At 39.7% G+C, this 9,443-nt stretch overlaps 1 pseudogene; it reads left to right on the top strand.

Annotated features, from left to right (window-relative positions):
- Positions 1-753: 753 nt before the first annotated feature.
- LOC115775504 (Hermansky-Pudlak syndrome 3 protein-like) lies at positions 754-8,467 on the top strand (annotated as a pseudogene).
- Positions 8,468-9,443: the final 976 nt, after the last annotated feature.

The raw sequence follows: 9,443 nt of genomic DNA, 5'->3' as shown, positions 1-9,443 counted from the left end.
TTTCACAGAGCTAATCAATCACTGATTCACAGTATCTGGTGTCTCTGTAGGTTATCTGCACATCCACAGAGCAGAGGGCAGATGGAGAGTGCAGAGCTGTGAAACATTTTCTTTTGTTTTATTTTCATCAGTTGTACATTGATTGATGATTCCCTAAGAATCTTAAACTTGTTCAACTATAAATAGCCTGTTCTTTTCTCCTAAAACCACATAATAAAACTGATTTTATCTGCCTGATTACAAAAAAATTACTAATTCAGATTACTAATACTAATACTAATACAGAATACTAACATGCTGTTTACACAATAATGTTTTTAGTGTTAATAATAATACCATATATGATAACAGACCTTTAATCTGTTATTTTACTTGAATAATTTAGCTACATTTTGTTACTGTTACTTATGTACTTTTATTGAGTAAGATTTCTCTCCCAAGACTCATACTGTATGCTGCATTTCTGGGTTACATATTATTTATTTGAACGCTTCCATTAAGGAGACAAACTGCAGTACAATGATATGACATAGCTTACAGTATATCTTTATATAATACTGAATATCTGCAGAATGGTAATGTAAACAAATATTTTGAACAAAGAGATAACTGAAAATCAGAACCAGCCCTTTACTTTATGACAGCCAATAAAAATCATAGAATGCAATACAGGCGGGTTACGAAGCCAATCAAAATCAAGAGAGGGCGGGCGCTGGATTGTTGTGGTTGACGTTTCACTTCCTTTTTCGTAGCTTGAAATCAATAAACTGCAGCAGCGAATCTCAAGTAGGAAGAGAGGAGAAGCACCAAGAAAAGCGACTTCACAAAGGAAGAAGTCTGCCGCGTATTTTATGTAAAGACTGAAAAGCGGTAAGAAGAACGAAAATAGACAGTCGAGGAATTCATGTGATGTGAAGTAAAACAATCAGGAGTGCTGCTGCTCACAAGATTGCGGCATGTGATATCGATTAGAGAAACGACCACAGCCCTGCTTCAGGCCAACATGGACTGCTAGAGAACCAGCGTTGAATTTAGTGGTTGTTGGTGGGTTTTTTTGTCTTTTGTTTTTAACCTTTGTTACAGCCATGTTGCTGTTGTAGTTCTCTGAGATTTAATCGTGATACTTTCGCTTTGCCTGACTGCTGTTAAACTTTTAAACTAAAGAAAGTTTGGAGAAAGTGTTTTTAGTTCCTAACAGGTTGAACTGTTATGCAGACCTGCAGATCTGTAAAAGACCAACTTTTCCCAGTAAATGCCAACAAATCTCTACCAGAGAAATAGTCCATCGGAAAGCTGTTCACACTGAAGTAACAGAGATATGATCGAGGAGTCACCTTTGATGTGAAATTCATGTGTGTGTGAGAGATGCTGCTTCATGTGTAAAAAGGCACAAACTGCATGAGACTTAATCTCGAAATTTGCATTTCACATTAATAACACACGTGAAGCATGCAAATTACCCTAATGTATGAAGTATTTAAAAAAAAAAACTCAGATGACATCAATCCTCATCAATAAATGAGCCAACCCTAGCAGGAAGTGTTTAAACTCTGGTCTGAGATGAAGTAGCAGTCATGGATGGATGAAGCCTCTGAGAAATATTAACTGCTGTTTTTAAAATTTCCACCTTGTACCGAAGCCTCTCTCCAAAAGAAGGACCAAACATGGTGCACGTCTACAACTGCCATCCTTTCTCCTCTCAGCAGATTGTACAGGTAGGTGGATCCTGACTGATGCTGATCCCCTGTCAGCCGTGTTTTATTATCTACGCCAGCATTTACAGTTTTTCTGTTGTCTTCACTGCTTTCCCTGTCTGTGGCTCAGGTGGAGAGGGAACCTGGACTGACTTGCTGTGGAGGTGGAGCTCTGTTTGTTGTGGCAACTGGAGGATGCAAGGTTGCCTTGACATATGCTTATGTTTACATCAGTTTCTGACCATTTAAAAAAAGTTATTTATTCAAAATCTTTCCCTATTATCTGCACACACATTATGTCAGAAATTACTATGGTGGTTCTGAGGCCAAACAAAGTAAAATAGTCAGCTTTGTTTTAAGCCCCTCCCACCGGATATGCACAGGTAACATTCCTGTTAAAATCCACGGTTGATTCATCTGGGACTTGAACCCCACTCTCCTCAGATTGGTAAAAATCTCCCGTTATGAGCTAGCTTCTCTAAAGCCTGAAAACAGAGCCAGAGGCAGTGCTGAGTCAAATTTCCTCCCAGACTAATTGAATTACATCATGCTCGAAAGTTATTATTGATGTTCCGTCAAGTGATACCAAAAGTGTGCTGCCCACTCCAGCTTTAACCCAGAGTTTAATAATTAGAAAAGATACAGTTTTGATAATGAAAGCTTGCATCATCTTTAAGTAGTTAGCTTTTTGGACATGGAATATCTTGTAGACTGTGTTGTGCTTAAATAATTCCAGGTGGAGGCGTACAATCTGGAGGTGGAGGGCTGCCCCTTCATCTGCCGCTTTTCCACCATGGGCACCGTGAGGAGCATCCAGTATAGCAAGATAGGTAAAGACTTTTCCTGTCTTCCTTGACAGTGGGTACTACTCATATTCACTTATTTGCTTTCTACCTCTCATATGTGAGCAAAATAGCTTCAAGTGATGACAGTGTGATTGCTGCTGCTTCTGTGCTCCTTCACATCCAGGAGACTACCTGGTGACTATTGAGGAAAAGAACAACGCCACCTACCTGAGAGCCTACACCAACTGGCGCTACCAGGTACACAATAATGAGCTTGTGGCTCAGTCACACTAGAGTAAAAATAAGACGGCAATATCCTTATAACTAGAAAAAAGTAGCTGCAAATGACTGCACTGATTTTTTTCACAGTTGGGGACTGATTGTTACTGCAACTACTTGCAAAGTGGCTGCTCAGAGGTTGAACGTGGACCGCCTTTAACCTCTGGGCAACCACTTTTGATTACAGTTTGCACTGGTGGTCTGGTGGGAGGCAACCTGTCTCCAAGCAGTTGCAGTCCAACTCTTTGTAATAGTGGATGCAACACAACTCGTTGACAACTGGCTGTATTCTGGTTCTGTTCCTATATAAAAGCAAGGTGTCTGTGTAGCTCTGCAGTTAAATCAGCAACTACGTCACTATTTGTGGAGCAATTTCTGTTTCTGATATATGAGGTTCTGTATGTAAGTAGTTGATGTGAATTTCTGTGTACGCAGACAACAACATACAACGGCAGAGTTGTGATTGTTACTGATTTCACACTTAATCGCCATATTATCACAAACCGATTGCATGGAATCGCCAGCTTGACCCCATTCAGTCACAAACTGATAGCAGACTGATTTTGTCTTATTGCTATTTTAATGCTGTCTTGATGCGCCAAAGTTGCTTTGAAGATGGATGCAGACTGCAAGGAGTTGCAGACCTGATCTCTGGTTTTGATGCAACTGTAGATCGCAAGTTCAGACTGTTGCAATGTGCTGCAGTCTCAGTCTCCAAGCACTGTTTTACCTAGTGAGACTGTAGCAGTAGCTCTCTCATACACATCACATTGCTGTGAAACATAGCACATCTGTTCTGCTTTCATTTTGCTGCGTTCTGGGATAAATATTTGATCTTTACATAAATCATTATACTTTTAATGTGATGAAACTTGGGAGCATAACAAAAAAATCTAGAGAACAATTTATCTGTATAAAGCAGCAGAGATTGCCACTCTGCATTATTTCAAAAAGACAGACTTTGAATATATATATTTAATGTAACTTATAGGCTGGTGTTGTTCTCAGACCTGTTTAGCTGGCTGGCTGTCACAAGTTGAACTCTACGTCCTAGTATCTTCATAGCACAATATATAATATAGTATACAAACACCTTCAACTTCAGCTCAAGAGCACACTTAATCAGCTTGCCTATGTTAGAGCAGTAGTACCAAAGCAAATGGTATTAAAGGGCATAAATATGAATTATGCTGAGAAGAAATAAGCAGCTGCAGCTGTCACCGTGGTGCTTATTACTATTTTGTCGTTCGTCTATTATCTACTGTAAAATAATCATATTCTTGTATTGTGTTTTAATGGATCGTTTCTTGCTCTCTGCTCAGGCAGAGGAGAAGGCCCGTGTCGGGGTTCGTTTGTTGGGCCACTTGCTGGGCGGAGCATCTGCGTGGGGTGGAGTGCAGATGGAGATCATTGAAATCCCTCTGTCAGAGCGTCCCATTGCTGTGGCTTGCTGCCCAGTAACAGGAGACCTTCTGGTTGGCTGTGAGAACACTCTGGTTCTCTTTACGTTGAAGACACAGAACCGGCTCAACCTGGTAAGAACTCAACTCTTAATCCAAGTTGAGCTCCTTTGTTGATTATGTAGTTTATCCGCATTTAAACATACAATTAAATAATGTCTTTAAAAAAAAACAAAAAAATTCTTTTTTAAGAATGCTGTGCGGGATTATAACGAAAGCAGAGATTTTGTGACATTTATTATGTTCAGGCATCCTTGAGTAAGGTAGTTTTTGTTGCCTTTTTTTTAAGATGCTCCAGTTACCTCCTACAGTTAAGCCCTGTATTGATTGGATTGGCACCCTGTTTGGGGTGTAGCCCGCTTCATGCCCCCTGACAGCCAGGATAGGTTTTATCTTATCAGTCTGTTTCTTTTCTTTGCAAACCAGTGTAGTTTTTTCTGGGAGTTGGAGCTAATGGTAATAAGGGTCACTTTCAAGGTACTTCAGCCATTGTTTGCTGCCCCACTTATTACCTTCCACATTAACATCAGTGCTTCTTAAGCATCTCCACTGGGATTTGCTCTTCTTCTCATGTCAGACTTGGGGCAGAATTGATGCTACATCTATTCACTACACCATCTTGTGGTACAGATTATTATATTAACTATGGCCCAGTCCCATTCTTTGGACACAAAGGCAACACATTCTCTTGATAGCTTTAGTTCTTTTTGGAAGAGTTTAAAAGTATTTTTCTAATACAGGAATTTAAAATATGTACCTTTTTAAAAGCTTTTGTTGAAGTGGCAGCAAGTTATTTTAAGACCTCAAAACCTCAAATGCTGACTTAACTACTCCAATCAAAATGAGCAGACTTACTGATAAGCTACACAGTATGTTGCAGTGGAATAATGTTTGTTTATTGGGGGAAAACAGGAGAATCAGATCCTCCAGAGCATCAGGCCGAGCACTCAACAGAACTGCAGTCAGAGTCAAGGTAACTAAATAACACACATTTATGAATCTATGAGCACATCTTCAGGCAAAACCACATTCTGTATCAGAAATATCAGCAAATTGGATCTGAGAAGGATGTCTTATGACTCCAGTGTGTTAAATGAGCCCTCATATAGATATAGTTTCCATTAGATGTGAATCAAGACTAAAAGGCTGCTTTCTGCTACAACCTTATTCACAAGGGGTCACCACAGTGGAAATCTCTGCATGTGTGATTTGGCGGAGTCTTCTGCTGGATGCCCTTCCTGACACAAAACCCAAGTTTTATTTTGTGTCTCCTCACAAAATAAAACTGGGGAACTTGTGTAAATCATTACACTATGGAGGATATGATGAAATGTTACTTGTAATTAGATACATCTTACTGACAAACACAGCCAACACACAGTACACAATAAATATACTTTTTGACCCGTGATTCTCTTCTGTGGTTTTCCGCTCCAGTTTAAATCGACCTGTTTTCTACTCACAGGTCGGTCTTCAGGTTCAAACCAGAATCTTTCCATCCTGGATTTTGAACGCTCTGTGATCCTGTACCTTCAAAAATCACACCTAAGCAGGTACCTTTCTTTTCTGTTTAGTTTTCTCTTCTTTTTTTATATTTTCTTCATAGTTAAGCTGTTTATTTGCTGTGTCAAACTGCCTGTTCATTATCCCTAAAGTATAGGATATAGTCAGTCATAACTGCATACGACAGTATAATTACTTTAGATGTTCTGGACATACCTGCCAATAATTATGATCCATATTTAATATTTAGGATAGCGTATATTTAAACTATAAGCGGTATTTCTACATTGTGTTAACCAGCTAACATTTTAGCTGGTAACACAAGCTTTGTTTCTTTTGCTTCTTTACTGAAATCCTCCAAATAACAAAAACACCTCTCACCAACTGAAAACTATAAATGGGTAGCGTGTGTGAACACATTACAGGCAAGAGAACAAATTCTCTTGAGTTCTGAGCAATTTCAAACTCATGCACATTCCAATTTTTATTTTTTTTGCCTACATTTTTACCCCCTAGGTGGCGCTGTGTGACAGCTATGTGGCTGTGCAAGCAGAGCTGGAAGTCTTGGTACTAAAACTGGATGTGACCTCTGAATCCCAAACTCTGGAAGACCCAGTAGACACAAAAAAAAAACTGGTAACAAAAGTGACTTTTTTTTTGGACATCTTTAATGCTTAGTGTGTGTGCGTGTGTGCATGCGAGCGTGCGTGCGTGTGCGTGCATTACTGCTATTTTTCTTTCTTATTTTCTTTTCATTTTTCATAGAAAGGGATGAGTAGAGAAACCTTCATGAGTATAACTCCATTATTGAAGCTGCCTGAGGTCTGATTAAAGTTAAAAATTAGAGACTACTAAAAATTTCATGAGCATTAATTTTGGTTTTTAACATACAGATTTAAAAATATACGTGCTTTTATTTTCTGTCTTCGTGACGTAAGAGAGAAGCAGGAAGAGATTTTTATCCCACATGGGGTACCAGCTCAGAGAATCGTATGCAATCTGTGTTTGCAGCAGATTATCTGGAAGACCAGGGTGACTTTCTGCTTGTTCCAAGACACCAGGAGTTACTCGGTGATCGAGCCAAAGATGGCGGCATCCCTGTCAGCATTGAAAATACCGGGCTGGAAGACGGAGGACGATACGAGCTGTCCTACGTCCTTTTCAGGTGTGTCTGTACTTTCGAAGTTGTTCCTTATGGATTTTTTGACCCAGTTGAGGTTTATCTAAACTGTGTCCTCTCCCCTCCTGTTCTGCAGGCGCTTTTCTCCAGAGTTCTTCCAAGGATGCAGCGTGGATGAAACGCAGCTTCACTCCCTGCAGCTCTACCCCGCTGTTCATCAGTGAGTACCACATTAGTGTAGATGCTTATTACATGATGCTAGAAATTGTATTAGACCTTTTCCTTCAAAGTTAAAATGACTTATTACTATGAAGATATCTCTGCAGTATTTCTGTAGTGTCTTCACATTTCAGTTTCTCATATTTAAAAAATAAATGTTTGTTCTTGTGTGTTTATTTGCCTGAACACTGTTTGTTTCTGAAGGACTGTTTCTCTCTGGCATTTCTCTTTCCGCAGGTAACCAGTCATTGTCTCTGGATGAACCAGCATGTGTGTTCTGCTTCTTCTCCCTCCCCACCACAGGCTACCTGTACAGTCTGAAGGGTGGAGTTGAGCTTCTCTCAGCATATCAGTATCCAGAGAAGGTCCTGGAGGCGGTGCTAACAGACCACCTGCTGCACGTCATAACAAAGTATGTCTGCAGCCCTGAAGGAGTCATGAAGCAGTTAATGCTCACTGAAACGCTGGAAACTACAAAGAAAACTACATTTTCTTTGTACTATTTTAATTTAAAATTAGGTTTTAAATAATTGTAAATAATATACTGTATAAGGCTTACTTCTATATTACTACAGTTAAAGTCAAATATTAAGAAAAGTTAGTGTGATATTAAATCCTTGTTTTTAACTTTGCTTTTGGGTTATAAGTACATTTCTGTGTGTGCCTGATAGGAGTGCATTACAGTGTTTCACAGTACGGTGTGCAGCTCTAGCAGCCAGGATTGAGGACCCCTACATCGATACGACCATGAAGGTATGAGCCTGATGCTGTTCTAGTAATTCCTCATATTAAGAGTGATCTGTGCACTTCTCATGGCCGTTTACAGAAGGTACATCTCATTTAAAAGAGAGTTCAGACGCAGTCACTCCAGAGAATCTGTCAGTGCGACTGATTTCTGTATGGAGTGTTATTACAGTATAAATGACAACAAAACATCTGCATGTGTGTTTTGAAAGGCCTGTCCACCCTGCAGCCTGGAGGTCTGCGCACTCAGGATGCAGTTATTCATCGGCCTGCGGTCAGTGTGTGTGTATGGGCGCCATGTTGTCCTGCTCTCCACCGCCGACGCAGAGGCGCCAGAAGAGACCGAACGCAACACACAGCGCAGGGGCCTGTGAGTTGCACATAGAGTTTAACACACACCGCTGTGTTGATGTGTAGATTGCACACCTTCGATTTTTTTGAAGGCTTTATTAGCCTCAGATACCTCCCTGCAGCTACCTGCATGTGCATGCATGTATGCACATACATTTGAGCATTTATGAGCCTGTTTACTGTGTGTGTGTGTGGTTGTGTGTGTTATAGCGAGTTGAAAGAACACAGCGTGCTGGCTGGTATTTTCCAGGCAGTGGGAATCGATCCCGCAACCACGCCAGCTCTGGAGAGCCTTCTCTCACGCCCCCTACTGTAAGACAAATCCAAACCCACCCACCCCCATCCTTGTTGTCACTTTTTAGGTCAAGCTGCAACTGCAAGACCCTCAAAACACTCTGATTAACAAAATCCTTATATGGTCCCGTACTGTAACCCTGACAGCTCGGGTTTTGTTTCGTCTCTAATGGCCCAAAACAAAAGATTTCTTCTTTGCTTTCACTGAAGCAAATTTTTTGTTATTCCTGATATTACACACCATAATATGAGTGTGTAAAGTTTCCTTTTTTGACTTTGTCTTCATTGATATGCTTAACTTGTTTCTTTGTTTCTTTAAGCTCTCCCCTTTGAGCCTCAGTCTGACCCGATTATTACGGACATTAAGAAGTTAAGGTAGTAGGAATTTGACCTGTTAGCTACAATAAAAAAATTAACTCAATGTAAAATCGCAAACAATATCAAAATTTTATAAGAAATTTATGATCATGACTTTTGATGTGGTGACAGAATTTGAAAGGCAAATATAAAGACCATATAAAAATGCAAAATCTAACTAAGAAAAAATATTTTGTATGTCATCTGACAGAAGACAAATCTCTGTCTGCCATTTAATTCCACTTTTTCATTAATAAGAAATAAAGCAGCTAATTTTTAATACATTTTTATTAAGTTCCAAGAAGCTAAGAAACTCTGTGACAGTATGCAGAAAAACTGATTTCTGTTTAAACAAATAGATTATTAATTTCCTGTGTGAGTTTAGCAGCTTGGTCTAAAAGAGACATCACTTCCTGTTTTAGATTCTAAACCTAGCCACCGTAACCTACCTAACTGCCCTTGATGCATGTATGTGTGTGTGTTTTTCCTCACAAACTAATCATATTTGGATTGACCTGAAAAGATTATATTACTACACAGGCTCCGGGATTCCTGTAATACCCACACACACACACACAAATACACACACACACTCAACAATGCACATCCCTGTCTCGTACAAACCCTTCACCATGTA

Source organism: Archocentrus centrarchus, unplaced genomic scaffold, assembly GCF_007364275.1.
Source record: "Archocentrus centrarchus isolate MPI-CPG fArcCen1 unplaced genomic scaffold, fArcCen1 scaffold_168_ctg1, whole genome shotgun sequence".
In the NCBI taxonomy this organism is placed as follows: Eukaryota; Metazoa; Chordata; class Actinopteri; order Cichliformes; family Cichlidae; genus Archocentrus; species Archocentrus centrarchus.
This window is presented reverse-complemented; position numbering and strand designations above follow the sequence as displayed.